The sequence below is a fragment of the Furipterus horrens genome, unplaced genomic scaffold (genome assembly GCF_987537825.1).
Source record: "Furipterus horrens unplaced genomic scaffold, mFurHor1.1.pri manual_scaffold_22, whole genome shotgun sequence".
NCBI classification, from domain to species: domain Eukaryota; kingdom Metazoa; phylum Chordata; class Mammalia; order Chiroptera; family Furipteridae; genus Furipterus; species Furipterus horrens.
The window spans coordinates 957,243-971,329 of NW_028327192.1; the positions used below are offsets into that span (position 1 = coordinate 957,243).

Genomic DNA, 14,087 nt, shown 5'->3' on the forward strand with positions numbered 1-14,087 from the left:
GCCCCTTTTCCTTACAAATCTGAGCCCAAGCTCTGAGGCCTCCTCCTCTAGGGTCATGAGTTCTCAGAACCACCATTGCTTCCCCTGGTTTTTCCAGACCTACAGGTGCCCACTCTGCCTACCATGGCATCCTTCTTTATTTTTTAAGTATATTTGATTGATCATGTTGTTACAGTAGTCCCAATTTTACCCCCTCTGCTCCCCCTCGGCCCAGTACCCCCCTTCTTTCCAGCAATCCCACCCCCATTATTCATGTCCACTGGTCGTGCATATACGTTCTTTGGCTTCCCCCTTTCCTATATTATTCTTAACTTCCCCCTGTCTATTTTGTACCAACCGTGGCACCCTTCTGAGTGTCCCATTGCTCCCTCTTTGCTTTTCCTGGACTCCAAATCATTCTATTAAACAATAAGACGGCCCTGCCAATAAGCAGGTTGGCTTTTCTTCTTTTCGCTTCTAAGGTCTTGCATTTTGCTTTGGTTCCTAGAAGTTTTACTATGAAGAGCCTATATGTGTTTGTACATGTGCTTGCATAACTGTGCTTGTGTAGGGGTGTGTGTGTGTGTGTGTGTGAGTGTGTGTGTGAATGAATGAAGATAGTGGTTTGGACACACGAACTATACCACATGAAATGATTCTTTATCTTGGAAAATTGCTGGCTATTGCTCTTTCACACATTCTGCAACACCCCTCTCTCTGCTTGGACTGCTATAATTATCTTTGTGTGTTTCTTTGCTCAAGTGCTCATGCTTCTCCTTCTCTGAGTAGATGGCCCAAAAAGTGAGTTCCTGCTTGTTTGTTAAGGAGAAATTGGGAGACAGAGCTTGGTAATTGGCTGATGCATGTATCTTTAGAGTCAGATCTGATTATTTGCAGGTGAGACAGAAATCTAACTTTTTTATTCCTTTGAGAAAACTGAGGACAGTTCATGCTTTTCCAGTTTGTAGTAGTTCTCGTTTAAATAGTATGTATAAGAACAACCCACATCTCCAGGTAGGCGTGCCATCTATGCATTTGTGAAACTAGTGAATGACATAAGAAAAAATGTTCCAAGATATCACATCTCACTCAATCATTCTACAAATAGAATTTAAGCCCAATGAAATCTTTATTGTTCTTTTTATTATTATTTCTTACAGCCAACTGTAGATATTGATCTCAAAATAACATTTCAGTTAAAAGGATATATAAAACAATGCTTAAAGTATTCAGACGATGCAGCTTAGACAGTCCATGGTTATTTAATTTGGCTCCAGACTCCTAACCATTTCTTCTGCTTGTTCATATTTAAATTTCTTATGACAATATCTGCCCTATGACTGTATGAGAAGCTTCAAAAAAAGCAGTGAGAAGGTTTATGCTGAATTCATCTGGGAATGAGGGGTGCAAAAATAGGCAAGAATGTATTTTCTTCATAACAGAACATTGAGAGTGTTGCTCTGTTATAACAAAGGGAACTGCCAAGTCACGTTTTTATGGAAATACAAGTTTGGGGGACAGTTCAAATCACAAAACCTGCCATTTCAAAGAAGCTCCATGAAACTGCTAGTCACTGTAGGGAGGGGGAGTTGGGGTGAACATGAAAGAACGTCTGGCTCTGGGGGTGGTGCTGAGGGCGGTGTTGGGGGCTCTCTCTTGGAGACACCACCTTCAAAGCACTGGCTCCTCCCTTTTTCCTTCAGAAATGATTACAGCCCTCACAGGGGAAAGGAGAATAGAGCTTCCAAATAGTTCTTCCAAAACTCGTGGCTGTTGATTGGGGACACGAAAGCTCTGTCTTCCACTTCTTTGTTTGCTCAAGCAAAGAGCAGATGGGATAGAACAGAAGTTATACCAGGACCTGAAATATCAAAGCTAGTGCATTTGAGAACTTGATTTCCCAATGGCCTGAAATGAACTATGAAGCTAGAGGTTACGGAGTTGCTATTGATTGTGCCCCCTGTTGTTTTGTCTTCTTCTGTGTATCCTCTCTCTTCGGGCATGTCAGATGTGGTTGTGAACTAAAACATTAGAAGCATCTTCATGTCCAAGTCTCCGAGAATTTGGGGTTACTTTATTTTTTTGAATATATATATATATACATATATATAATTTTATTTTATTTTTTATTGGTTTTCAATTACAGTTGTCCCATTCTCCCCCCCCCCTTGCTCCCCGCCCCACCCAGCCCACCCCTTCTCCCACAGTCATATTCCACCCCGTTGTCCATGTCCATGAGTCATTTATACACGTTCTTTGATTAAACCCTTCCGTTACTTATCCCCCTTCTCTCCCTCCCCCCTCCCCACTACTGACTGCTATTCTAGTCTTTGTCCTATTCAGTTCGTTTGTTTGTGTTGCTCTTTAGTCTCCTGTATTAGCGGATATCATATGATATTTTTCTTTCATTGCCTCGCTTATTTCACTAAGCATAATTCTCTCTAGTTCCATCCATGTTGTCACAAACGGCAGGAGTTCCTTCTTACTCTCTGCTGCATAGTACTCCATTGTGTAAATGTATCACAGTTTTTGATCCACTCACCTACAGATGGGCACTTAGGTTGTTTCTAGCACTTAGCCATTGTAAACAGGGCTGCTATGAACATAGGGGTGCATAAGTTCTTTTGAATTGAGGTTTCAGGATTTGGGGGGTATAATTCTAGCAGTGGAATTGCTGGTTCAAAAGGCAGTTCCATTTTTAGTTTTTTTGAGGTAATTCCATACTGTTTTCCATAGTGGCTTCACCAGTCTGCATTCCCACCAACAGTGCAGTAAGGTTCCCGTTTCTCCACATCCTCGCCAGCACTTGTTTGTTGATTTGTTCATGATGGCCATTCCGGCAAGTGTAAAGTGGTATCTCATTGTGATTTTTTTTATTTGCATTTCTCTGATGGTTAGTGACGTTGAGCATTATTTCATGTGTCTATGAACCCGCTGTGTATCCTCCCTGCAGAAGTGTTTGTTCAGGTCTTTTGGCCATTTTTTAATTGGGCTGTCTGTCTTCTTGGTTTTTAATGAGTAAGTTCTTTATATATTTTGGAGATCAACCCCTTGTCTGAGGTATCATTGGCAAATATGTTTTCCCATATGGTTGGTTTCCTTTTCATCGTGCTGCTGTTTTCTTTTGCTGAGCAGAAAATCTTTAGTTTGATGTAGTCCCATTTGTTTATTTATTTATTTTTATTTCCCTTGTCTTAGGAGGTGTATCAGTGACAATATTGCTACATGGGATATCTGAAATTTTCCTGCCTGTTTTTCTCTAGGACTTTTATGGTGTCACTACTTACATTTAAGTCTTTGATCCATCTTGAGTTTATTCTCATGTGTGGTGTAAGTTGGTGGTCTAGTTTCATTTTTTTGCATGTCCCTGTCCAGTTCTCGCAACACCATTTGTTGAAGGGGCTCTTCTCACCCCGTTTTCTGCTCCTTCCCCCTTTGTCAAATACTAGTTGACCATATAGACCCGGGTTTATTTCTGGACTCTCTATTCTGTTCCATTGATCTGTATGTCTGTTCTTATGCCAGTATCAGACTGTTTTGATCACAGAGGCTTTGGAGTATAGTTTGATGCCTGGTATTCTGATTCCTCCTGCTGTGTTCTTCTGTCTCAAGATTGCTTTGGCTATTCGGGGTCTTTTTTGGTTCCATCTAAATTTTTGAAGTATTTCGTCTAGGTCTGTGAAATATGTCATTAGTATTTTAACAGGGATTGCGTTGAATCTGTATATTGCTTTGGGAAGTATGAACATTTTAATGATGTTGATTCTTCCCACCCACGAACATGGTATTTGCTTCCATTTATTTGTACCTTCCTAATTTCTTTCTTCAGTGTTACATAGTTTTCTGAGTACAGGTCTTTTATCTCTTTGGTTAAGTTTATTCCTAGGTACTTTGCTTTTCTTGTTGCTATAGTTGATGGGATTTTTGTTTGTTTGTTTCTATGTCTGATATTTCATTGTTGGTGTACAGAGATGCCTTCGATTTCTGTATATTTATTTTGGTACCCTGCTACTTTGCCAAATTCACTTATTATGTCGAGTAATTTTTTCGTGGAGTCTGTAGGGTTTTTTAAGTACACTATCATGTCATCTGCAAATAATGAGTTTTTCTTCCTCTTTCCCTATTTGGATGCCTTTTATTTCTTTTTCTTGTCTGATTGCTGTGGCTAGAACTTCCAACACTATGTTAAATAGGAGTGGAGAGAGTGGACATCCTTGTCTTGTTCCTGATCTCAGGGGGAATGTTTTCTATTTTTGTCCCTTGAATATGATGTTGGCTTCAGGTTTCTCAATTATAGCCTTAAATATGTTGAGGTATGCTCCCTCTATTCCCATTTTGCTGAATGTTTTCATCATCCATGGGTGTTGTACTTTATCAAATGCTTTTTCTGCATTTATTGATCATGTGATTTTTGTCTTTCATTTTGTTTAGGTGGTGTATTATATTTATTGATTTGCAAATATTAAACCATTCTTGCATCCCTGGGATGAGTGCCACTAGATCGTGGTGTATGATCTTTTTAATGTGTTGCTGAATCCAGTTTTCCAATATTGTGTTTCGGGTTTTAGCATCTATATTCATCAGTGATATTGGTCTGTAGATTTTTTTCTTCGTTGTGTCTTGACCTGGTTTTGGAATTAGGGTGATACTGGCTTCATAGAAAGAGTATGGGATTTTTCCCTCTTCTTGGATTTTTTAGAATAGTTTGATTAGGGTAGGAGTTAGTTCTTCCCTAAATGTTTTGTTAAATTTACCTGTGAAGCCATCCGGTCCAGGGCTTTTGTGTGCCTGGAGACTTTTGATTACTATTTCAATTTCACTCTGTGTTATTGGTCTGTTCAGGCTTTCTACTTATTCTTGATTCAGTTTTAGAAGATTGTATGTTTCTAGAAATTTGTCCATTTCATCTAGGTTGTCAAGTTTCTTGCCATACAGTTGTTTGTAGTAATTTCTTACAATCCTTTGTATTTCTGTGGTATCAGTCATGATTTCTCCTCTTCCATTTCTGATTTTGTTTATTTGGGTCCTCTCTCTTTTTTGCTTGATGAGCCTGGCCAAAGGCTTGTCGATTTTGGTTTTGTTTGTTTGTTTTTTCAAAGAACCAGCTCCTGCTTTTGTTGATCTTTGGAAGTGTTTGTTTAGTCTCTCTGTCATTTAATTCTGCTCTGATCTTGATGATTTTCTTCTGTCTACTCTCCCGGGCTTTGTTTGTTGTTGTTGTTCTAGTTCTTGTAGATGTAGGGTTAGATTTTTTATTTGAGATTCTTCTATACTTTTCATGTGAGCCTGTATTTCTATGAACATCGCTCTCAGGACTGCTTTTGCTGTGTCCCATAAGTTTTGGGCTGTGGTGTATTCATTATCGTTAGTTTCCAGAAACTTCTTGATTTCTTCCTTGCTGTCATTGTTAACCTATTCATTTCTTAATATCCTGTTATTCATTCTCCATGAGTTTGGAAGTCTTTGATTTTTTTCCCTTGAGGTTGCTTTCTAGTTTCAAAGCATTGTGGTCGAAAAGATGCTTGATATGATTTCAATTTTCTTGAATTTGTTGAGGATTGTTTTGTGTCCTATTTATTATGTGGTCTATCTTTGAAAATGTCCAATGTGCCGTTGAAAAGAATGTATATTTTGCTTGTTTGGGGTGAAAAGTTCTATATAACAGTTAAGTCCATTTGGTTTTGTGTGTTGTTCAATGCCTCAATATCCTTGGTGTTTCTTTGCTTCGGAGATCTGTCTATTGAGTGTGTCGCTGTTGATATCCTTCTGGTAGTCTTCTAGAATTTTCCTTATATATTTGGGTGCTCCTACGTTGGGTGCGTATATGTTTACCAGGGTTACATCTTCTTGATGGATTGTTCTTTTAAGTATTATGAAATGTCCTTCTTTGTCTCTTTTTATGGCCCTTGCTGTGAAATCCGTTTTGTCTGATGTAAGTGTTGCTACCCCAGCTTTTTCTTTCCTGTCCGTTTGCTTGGAATACTTTTTCCATCCCTTCACTTTCAGTCTGTGTAAATCTTTCGTTTTGACGTGTGTCTCTTGTAGGCATCATATATGTGGGTCATGTTTTCGTATCCTTTTCAGACCCTATGCCTTTTGGTTGGAGCATTTAATCCATTTACATTTAAGGTTATTATTGACATGTATGTATTCATTTCCCTTTGTACCTGTGTTCCTCTCCCTCTCCTTCTTCTTTCTCTTAAAGCATTCCCTTTAGCATGTCTTGCAATGCTGGTTTGGTGGAGACATATTCTTTTAGTCTTCCTTTGTCTGGGAAACTCCTTATTTCCACCTTCCATTTCGAAGGAGAGCCTTGCTGGGTAGAGTAGTCTCGGTTGCAGGCCTTTGTTTTTCATTGCTTGGAATATTTTTTGCCATTCCCTTCTGGCTTGTAGTGTTTCTGTTGAGAAATCGGTTGCTAGCCTTATCGGAGCTCCCTTGTATATTATTTGGTGTTTTTCTCTTGTTGCTCTTAGGATTCTCGCTTTGTCTTTGAATGTTGCCATTTTAATTATGATGTGCCTTGGAGTGGGCCTTTTTGGGTTCATCTTCATTGGGACCCTCTGTGCTTCCTGAACTTGCATGACTTTTTCTCTCATCAGGTTAGGAAAATTGTCTGTCATTATTTTTTCTCAGGTTGTCTATCCCTTGCTCCTCCTCTTCTCCTTTTTGTATCCCTATGATTCTAATGCTCTTTAGTCCCATGTTGTCTTGCAGTTCGCTTCAACCCTCTTTATTCTTTTTGAATCTTTTTTCATTTTGTTGTATTGTCTGGGAATTTTTTTCTACATTGTACTCTAACTCACCGACCTGATCCTCTGCTTCATTTAGCATGCTTTTGATGGATTCTACTGTGTTCTTCAGTTCAGAAATTGTATTCTTCATTTATTTCTGGTTCTTATTAATAGTTTCTATTTCCTTTTTTATGCTGTTGTAGTTCTCTGTAAGTTCCTTGTAGCTTCCCTGAGATTCTTTGTAGTTTCCTTGGTGTTCCTTGTAATTTCCCTGGAGGTTTTTGTAGTTTTCTTTGAGATTGTCAAGTACATGGAGCTTCTTTATAACCATTCTTTTGAATTCCGTATCTGATAGTTGGCTTATGTCTATTCCATCACTCTCTCTTTTCTGGGGATCCCTCCTTTCCTTTCATTGGGAGGATGTTTCTGTGTCTCCCCATGTTGGAGTCTTCTTGTTTGTTTTTGTTCATTAAAATTGACGGCTTCGATTTCCCGCCTTTGTGGTATGAGATTTTTTATAGGAGTCCTTGGGGATTCAGTGGTATAGTCTCTTCGATCTCCTGAGCCTGACGCTCTTGGGATGCCCAAGTTTCAGGAGTCCATATAGAGTCTGGGTCTGTAAGGCAGCGTCCTTGGTGGCTTCGGAGTGAGCTGGAGGGGGCACGTTCAAAGCAGCAGCATGCCTGCATCCTTACTAGTTCAGGTCACATGGCTGATTCCTGACTGCACACTGCACAGCTGCTTCTTGTCACATGGCTCCTACAACCTGCTCCACCACGTCATGGGGCACTCCTTTCCACTTCTCTTCCATGCTCCTTCTTACTCCAGCTCTTAGCCCAAAACCGCATGGCCCCTTCTTTCACACCAGACCTCATGGTCAATGGAGGGGCCCTTCTACATCTTTTCAAACAGCATGCCCCCCTTCCTGACGGCTCCCCCAATTTTCAATGCTGACCCTATCCACCATAAATCATTGCTATGAAAAGTATCTTAAGCCTTATCATCTGCCCTTTCACCCAGGCAGCAGCACAGCTATTATCTAGCTCCCAGCCTGCCATTGGCATGCAAAGTACCTTAAAAGTACTTCCCCAACCTCCAACCATGGGCTGTGGGGACTTTCGGGATGTCTCCCCTGCCTTGCTACATCTTGCATCTTGGTGTGGTCCTCTTTGGGACCAACTTGTTTGTGACTCTGTGTGCTTCCTGGACTTGTATATCTAGTTCCTTCACCAAATTAGGGAAGTTTTCCTTCATCATTTTTTCAAATAAGCTTTCGATTTCTTGCTCTTCTTCTTCTCCTTCTGGCACCTCTGTGATTCAGATGTTGATATGCTTAAAGTTGACCCAGAGGTTCCTAAGCCTCTCCTCATTTTTTTTTTTTAATATTCTTGTTTCTTCATTCTGTACTGGTTGATTGGTTATTTCTTCCTATGTTTCAATACATTGATTTTAACCCTGGCTTCCTTCCCTTCACTATTGGTTTCATGTGGCTTTTTCTTCATTCCACATAGTGTAGCCTTCGCTTCTTCCCTTATGCACTTGCCATACTCAGTTGTTTCTCTGAGCATCCTTATTAGTAGTGTTTTGAACTCTGTGTCAATTAGGTTGGCTCTGTCTTCCTCGCTTAGTTATCCCTCTGGAGCCTTGATCTACTCTTTCTTTGGGGCCATACTCCTGTTTGCTCAACTTGCCAGCCTCCTTTGTTTGCCTCTGCGCTTTAGGTAGAATTGTTGACCTTGTTACTTTTAAGGGGCGGAGCCTTAGGTTTTCGTCAGTGCTGCGCGACCTGTTTCAACGCCTTGTGATGCTGTATGTGGGGAAGGAGTCAGAGGGGGAACAATGGTGCTTGCCCAGCACCTGCCACTTTTCCAGTCATTTCACCTGCTTCCCATATGTGACCGGCACCCTTGTAGCCGTGGCTCTGGTGATGGTTCCCAGAGTGGGTGGGTTTGCACACATTCTAGCACTGTGGGGGCCCTCTGAACTCTCCTGAGAGACAAGCAGTTTCTTCTGCCACACCAATCCCTCTGGTTTTCACAGTAGAAACAGAAAGGCTTTATTTTCCCGGTGCTGGAGACATGAGCTTTGCGGTCTGAACTGGGAGTGGGGTCGCTCCCCAGGTGTCCCTCTCAGTTTCTATAATGTATGACCACTGGTTCGCCAGCTGCAGCCACTGCTTTGCCGCCCCCGCTGCAGCTACACCTCATCCTCTCGCCCCAGCTCCTAGTCTCCGCCCCTCCCACCATCTGGATGAGTATTAATTCTTTATAGATTTGTTTGTTGGGCTTCTATGCGGTTCAATTCTCTTGCAGTTCTAGGTGGTTCTTTGTCTTGAGGTAGATGTAATCCTTACGGTTGTGCAAGGAGGTATGATGTGTCCACCTACACCTCCACTTTTGCCCTGGCGTTACTTTAAATGTTAGTTTGTGTTGTTCAGAGTTCTGGTTTTAACACATTGTGACTGGTGTGCAAAAGAGGATCGAGATTTACATACTATTCTATCTGTCTATCTATCTACCAATCATGTATCCACTACCCACACACACCTTTAGAGAGAGAATTGAGTTGCAATCTTAGTACAAAATAGGAGAGGAAAATTATCTGCAACATTATGTACCAACCCTTAATGGAAGATGTTTGAACCATGGATCAAAGCATACGATGGCAGGACAATTTACTGTTTTCATTCAACACCCTTCCATTTGGTGATTGTCTCACTTAAGGAGGTGTTGTTTTACTAGTTGGAAAGTTAACTGTGGCTGATATTTTGGTTGTCTCCTGAAAGTGGTCCACTAAAGGGTTTGACACTTGAAAAGATGTACACACATGTGAATATGAGAGAATATTCAAAATGTTTCTACAATTTCAAAAGTGGTTTTCTATGTTATATAATATATGTATAAACAGAATAAAATGTCTCGAGTCCATGCATTACACATTTGCAGTAAGCATTCCTAGGTGTTAGATTAGATTACTGACGCTTAGTATTTGTCCCACTCTCTAATTTGAAACATCATTTTGGGTTTTCCATGTGCGTTTTTGAAATAAGGAACTAAAAGAAACTGCAAATAACATCTATACTAGAAGCAGAAACATGTGCATGCGTGTGTGGAGGCAGAGAGCAAGGATTACGTGTATCAATATCAGGCATCTGTGTCTCTAATGTGATTCTGGGTGATTGCGCGCGCGCGCTTGCTTGTGTGTGTGTGTGTGTGTGTGTGTGTGTGTGTATGTACATGTGCCTTGGGATGCTGGCTGCTCTCTGGTTGGAGTTGAGGTCACCCAGGCACTCCTGCTTTGTGTGACAGGCTGGCAAGTCTTGTTGCAGAGAGGCTGCAAGGACTGAGTTACCTGTTTTTCCTTCCTCCTTTCTTTCTGTGCTCAGAGCAGGTACACTAAGTTCTCTAAGGCAGAGAACCTGAAACCTGCATGACCATGTTATGTCCAAATTATACACATTAAGTCACGGTATAGTTCATATATCTATGAGTGTGTGTGAACAAAGCTGCACATGCAGGCATTTACTACCGAAATCATATTCCATCTTCTAAAGAGCATCATTGGAGACTGATAACGGATGAGCTAAAATCTATAAGTGAATTATAATGCCTATCTGTACGGTGAATACAGAAAAGTAGAACCTATGAACATGGTACTTCTGGGTGGGAAGAGGAGGATTAAGAAAAGGATTGCATGTGCATCCCATACAACTAAATGTCTGAAATTTACTTCAAGTTCTTAAATTTCGGAAGGTCCACATTGTCAAGAGATTCACAAGAATGGTGTGAAAGTAGGCACTCACATGAAACGGTGATCAAGATGCTCTTGAGTGAGGAAATGCAATGGTAGGTCATAGGTGCAGGTATGTGCATACGAGTGCACGGGAGATGTGTGGGAAGCCCATTCGCCATCATACTGAGAGCGAGCATCTACAATGTGTCATCTCCTGCATACATTGCTCTGCACGTTTTACATTCTCCACAAGCCCATGTGATGTGTCTTTAGATGGACAAAACAACACACACTAGCATTACAGACCCAATGTTTGTGTCACACACACACCACGCACACACATGCTGCTGCTCTGAAAGACTCTATGAGTCCAAGGAAAAGGAGGACTGTCATGAAAGCAGTAGTGCCCACTCCTGTGGAGTAGGAGGGACTGGCATCAATGGAGTAGCTTCAGTTGGAAATAGATTGAAATGCAAAAAAGGAAGAAAAGAAGCATGGCATCTACATTATAAATAAGATTTAACTAACATTTCTGTTTAAGAATGGCATGCGTTCCAAGGTTGGGGAAGGGAAAATGATGACTCTATCCCCATTTATTCTTTTAAATATATATTTTTAATTATACTGTCATAGTTGTGCCAATTATTTTTCCCCTTGCTCCCCTCCACCCAGTACCCCCCTTTCCCTCCAGCTATCCCACCCCCCTTACTTCACGTCCATGGGTCGTGCATGTAAGTTCTTTGGCTTCACCCTTTCCTATATTATACTTAACTTCCCCCTGTCTATTTTGTACCAATCAGTTATGCTTCTTAATCCCTGCACCTTTTCCACCATTCTCCTTCTTCCCCCTCCCAGCTCATAACCCTCCAACTAATCCCCAGACTGACGATTATGCTCCTATTCTGGTTATTTGCTTAGCTTGCTTTTGTTCTTAGCTTTTAGATTCTGTGTTGATAGGTATGAGTTTGTTGTCATTTGAATATTCATAGTCTGGATCTCCTTGTTCTTAAATAAGTCCCTTTAACATTTCATATAATAATGGCTTGATGATGATGAACTCCTTTAGCTTTACCTTGTCTGGGAAGCACTGTATCTCCCCTTCCGTTCTAAATGATAGCTTTGCTGGATAGAGTAATCTTGGTTGTAGGTCCTTGCTCTGCATCACTTTGAATACTTCTTGCCAGTTCCTTCCTGCCTGAAAAGTTTCTTTTGGAAAATCGGCTGACAGTTTTATAGGAACTCATTTGTGGAAGACTCATCTCTTCTCTTGCTGCTTTTAAGAGTCTCTCTGTCTTTCACCTTTGGCATTTAAACTACTACGTGTCTTGGTGTGGAACTCTTTGGATCCAGCTTGTTTGGGACTCTCTGTGCTTCCTGGACTTGTATGTCTGTTTCCTTTGTCATATTAAGAAAGTTTTTCTTCACCATTTTTTCACTACATTTTCAATTTCTGGCTCTTCTTCTTCTTCTTCTTCTTCTTCTTCTACTTCTTCTGGCACCCCTATGATTCAGATGTTGACACGTTCAAAGTTGTCCCAGAGGTTCCTAAGCCTCTCCTCATTTTCTTCTATTCTTTTTCTTCATTTTGCACTGGTTGACTGTTAATTTCAGCCTTATGTTCCAAACCATTGATTTGAACCCTGGTTTCCTTCCCTCCACCATTGGTTTTGTGTGGATTTTCCTGCATTTCACTTTGTATAGTCTTCACTTCTTCCCTTAAGAGTTTGTCATACTCAAGCATGTCTTTCCAGTCTGTGAGCATCGTTATTACCAGTATCTAACTCTGCATCTGTTAGGTTGGCTATCTCCTCATCTCTTAGTTTTCCCACTGGAACCTTGATCCCTTCCCTCTTTTGGGCCATATTTCTGTCTCCCCAACTTGACCTGCTCCTGTGTTTGCCTCTGTGTCTTAGGTAGAGCTGTTGTACCTGTTACATGGTAAGGGGCAGAGCCTTAGGTGTTTCTCAGTACAGGGCAACCTGTTTCACCACATTGTGGCACTGTATATGGGGGAGGCGTCTGAGAGGGAACAATGCTGCTTGCTCAGCACTCATCCCTTTTCCAGGAGCTTCTCCCACTTCCTATATGGGACTGGCACACCTCTAACTGTTTCCCTGGCCGTCGTTCCCAGGGTGGGTGGATTTGTGGATGTTCTAGGACTGCTGAGAGACTGGCGGCTTCTTCCTCCACCCCAATCCCCACTGGTTCTCACGGTCAGAAGCAACGATGCTTTATTTTCCCGAGCCCTGGAACCGTAAGCTGTGTGGTCTGGTCTGGAGCTGGGATATATTCCCCAGTTGTCCTCTAGACTTTCATAATGTGTGACTGCACTTTCTGCTGGCCGTCCACAGCCACTGCCTTGCTGCCACTGCCATCGCTGCCTCTGCCACCGCCACCACACCACCTGCTCTCCACCCCAGTTCTGCCCCTCCTACCTGTGTGGATGAGTATTACTTCTGTGTATCTGTTCGTTGGACTTCCATGCCGTGCAATGTTCTGGTAGTTCTGGGTGTTTTTAGTTCTGAGGTAGCTGTATTCCTTCTTATGGTTGTGGAGGGAGGGGAAGCATGTGTACCTGTGCTGCCATCTTGGCTGGAAGTACACCCTCTTCTCTCATTCCCCATTTAACTAACTCGCTTGGATTTCCTAGATTAATATAGAGGTGCATTTGGTACCATTTTATCCCTGGAAGAGCAGTGCACTTCAGAAGCCCAGAGAAGGGTAAAGGGCCTGTCCCACAAGCAGTTGGAGTTCAACAGATCCTGCTCACAGAACCTCGCCTACCACAGTCCACCTGGCATTCGGTAAGACTTTCCCATTGTACTACACATCTCATCTGCAATCATTTGTTTCATGTTGACATTTGGCATGTGTTTTATTTTTGCTCCTCACTGCACAGTCACTACTTCACACTGATTTGGTGCTTGAGGGTGGGGGTGGGGATCCATTTAAACCACCATGGAGAAGCAAAGAGGTGTGTGTCCCAGCCAGTGGCCTGTGCCTGCAGCGATCCTTATGAACGGGAATACCTCTAACACCCACAAGAACTTCATGAACCCCTGGCTTCTATGTTCCCACTCTTGGACATGCTATCATGCTGATACCCATGTCTGTAGATCGGAGGTCATCTCTGACTTCCTTGGGTGCACAGGGCCATGCTCGCACACCAGAAAAGAGACCCTGAAGCATTCCCCTAGGATGAGCCCCGAGGAGCACAAAAGGCACTGGATGTCCAATGGCACAAATGAGATCCTGGACATGACGCCAACCTCCACACACAAGTGATCTTTATTATGCAGTAGTGACAACAGGACACAAAGTGGGTTCAGAGGGCTGTGGAATTCTTCTGGTATCTTTCATATTTTTTCCCAAATAGTTGCCTTGTACTCGGCCTCGCCCAACTCTGTCTGTTACACACCAAAACAGTTCTTTCTGACACTCTTCTTCTTTTCCTTTTCCATATTCCAGTATTCTTCAGTTCAGTCTATCAAAACACAAGTTCCAGCATTTCTGGGAGATTCAGGTGGAGAAGAACAGGTCACACAAGCAATAATCCCTCTCAAGTCCTAGGCAAAAACATGTGGTGAAACACATTGCCTGAGGACAAACCTGCTGTAGCTGTGGGACAGCTGCACCCCTAGA

At 41.9% G+C, this 14,087-nt stretch overlaps 1 pseudogene; it reads right to left on the reverse strand.

Moving 5' to 3' along the window:
• Positions 1–7,524, reverse strand: part of LOC149990150 (A-kinase anchor protein 4-like) — a 49,649-nt pseudogene extending 42,125 nt beyond the window's left edge.
• Between the last annotated feature and the right edge of the window lie 6,563 nt (positions 7,525–14,087).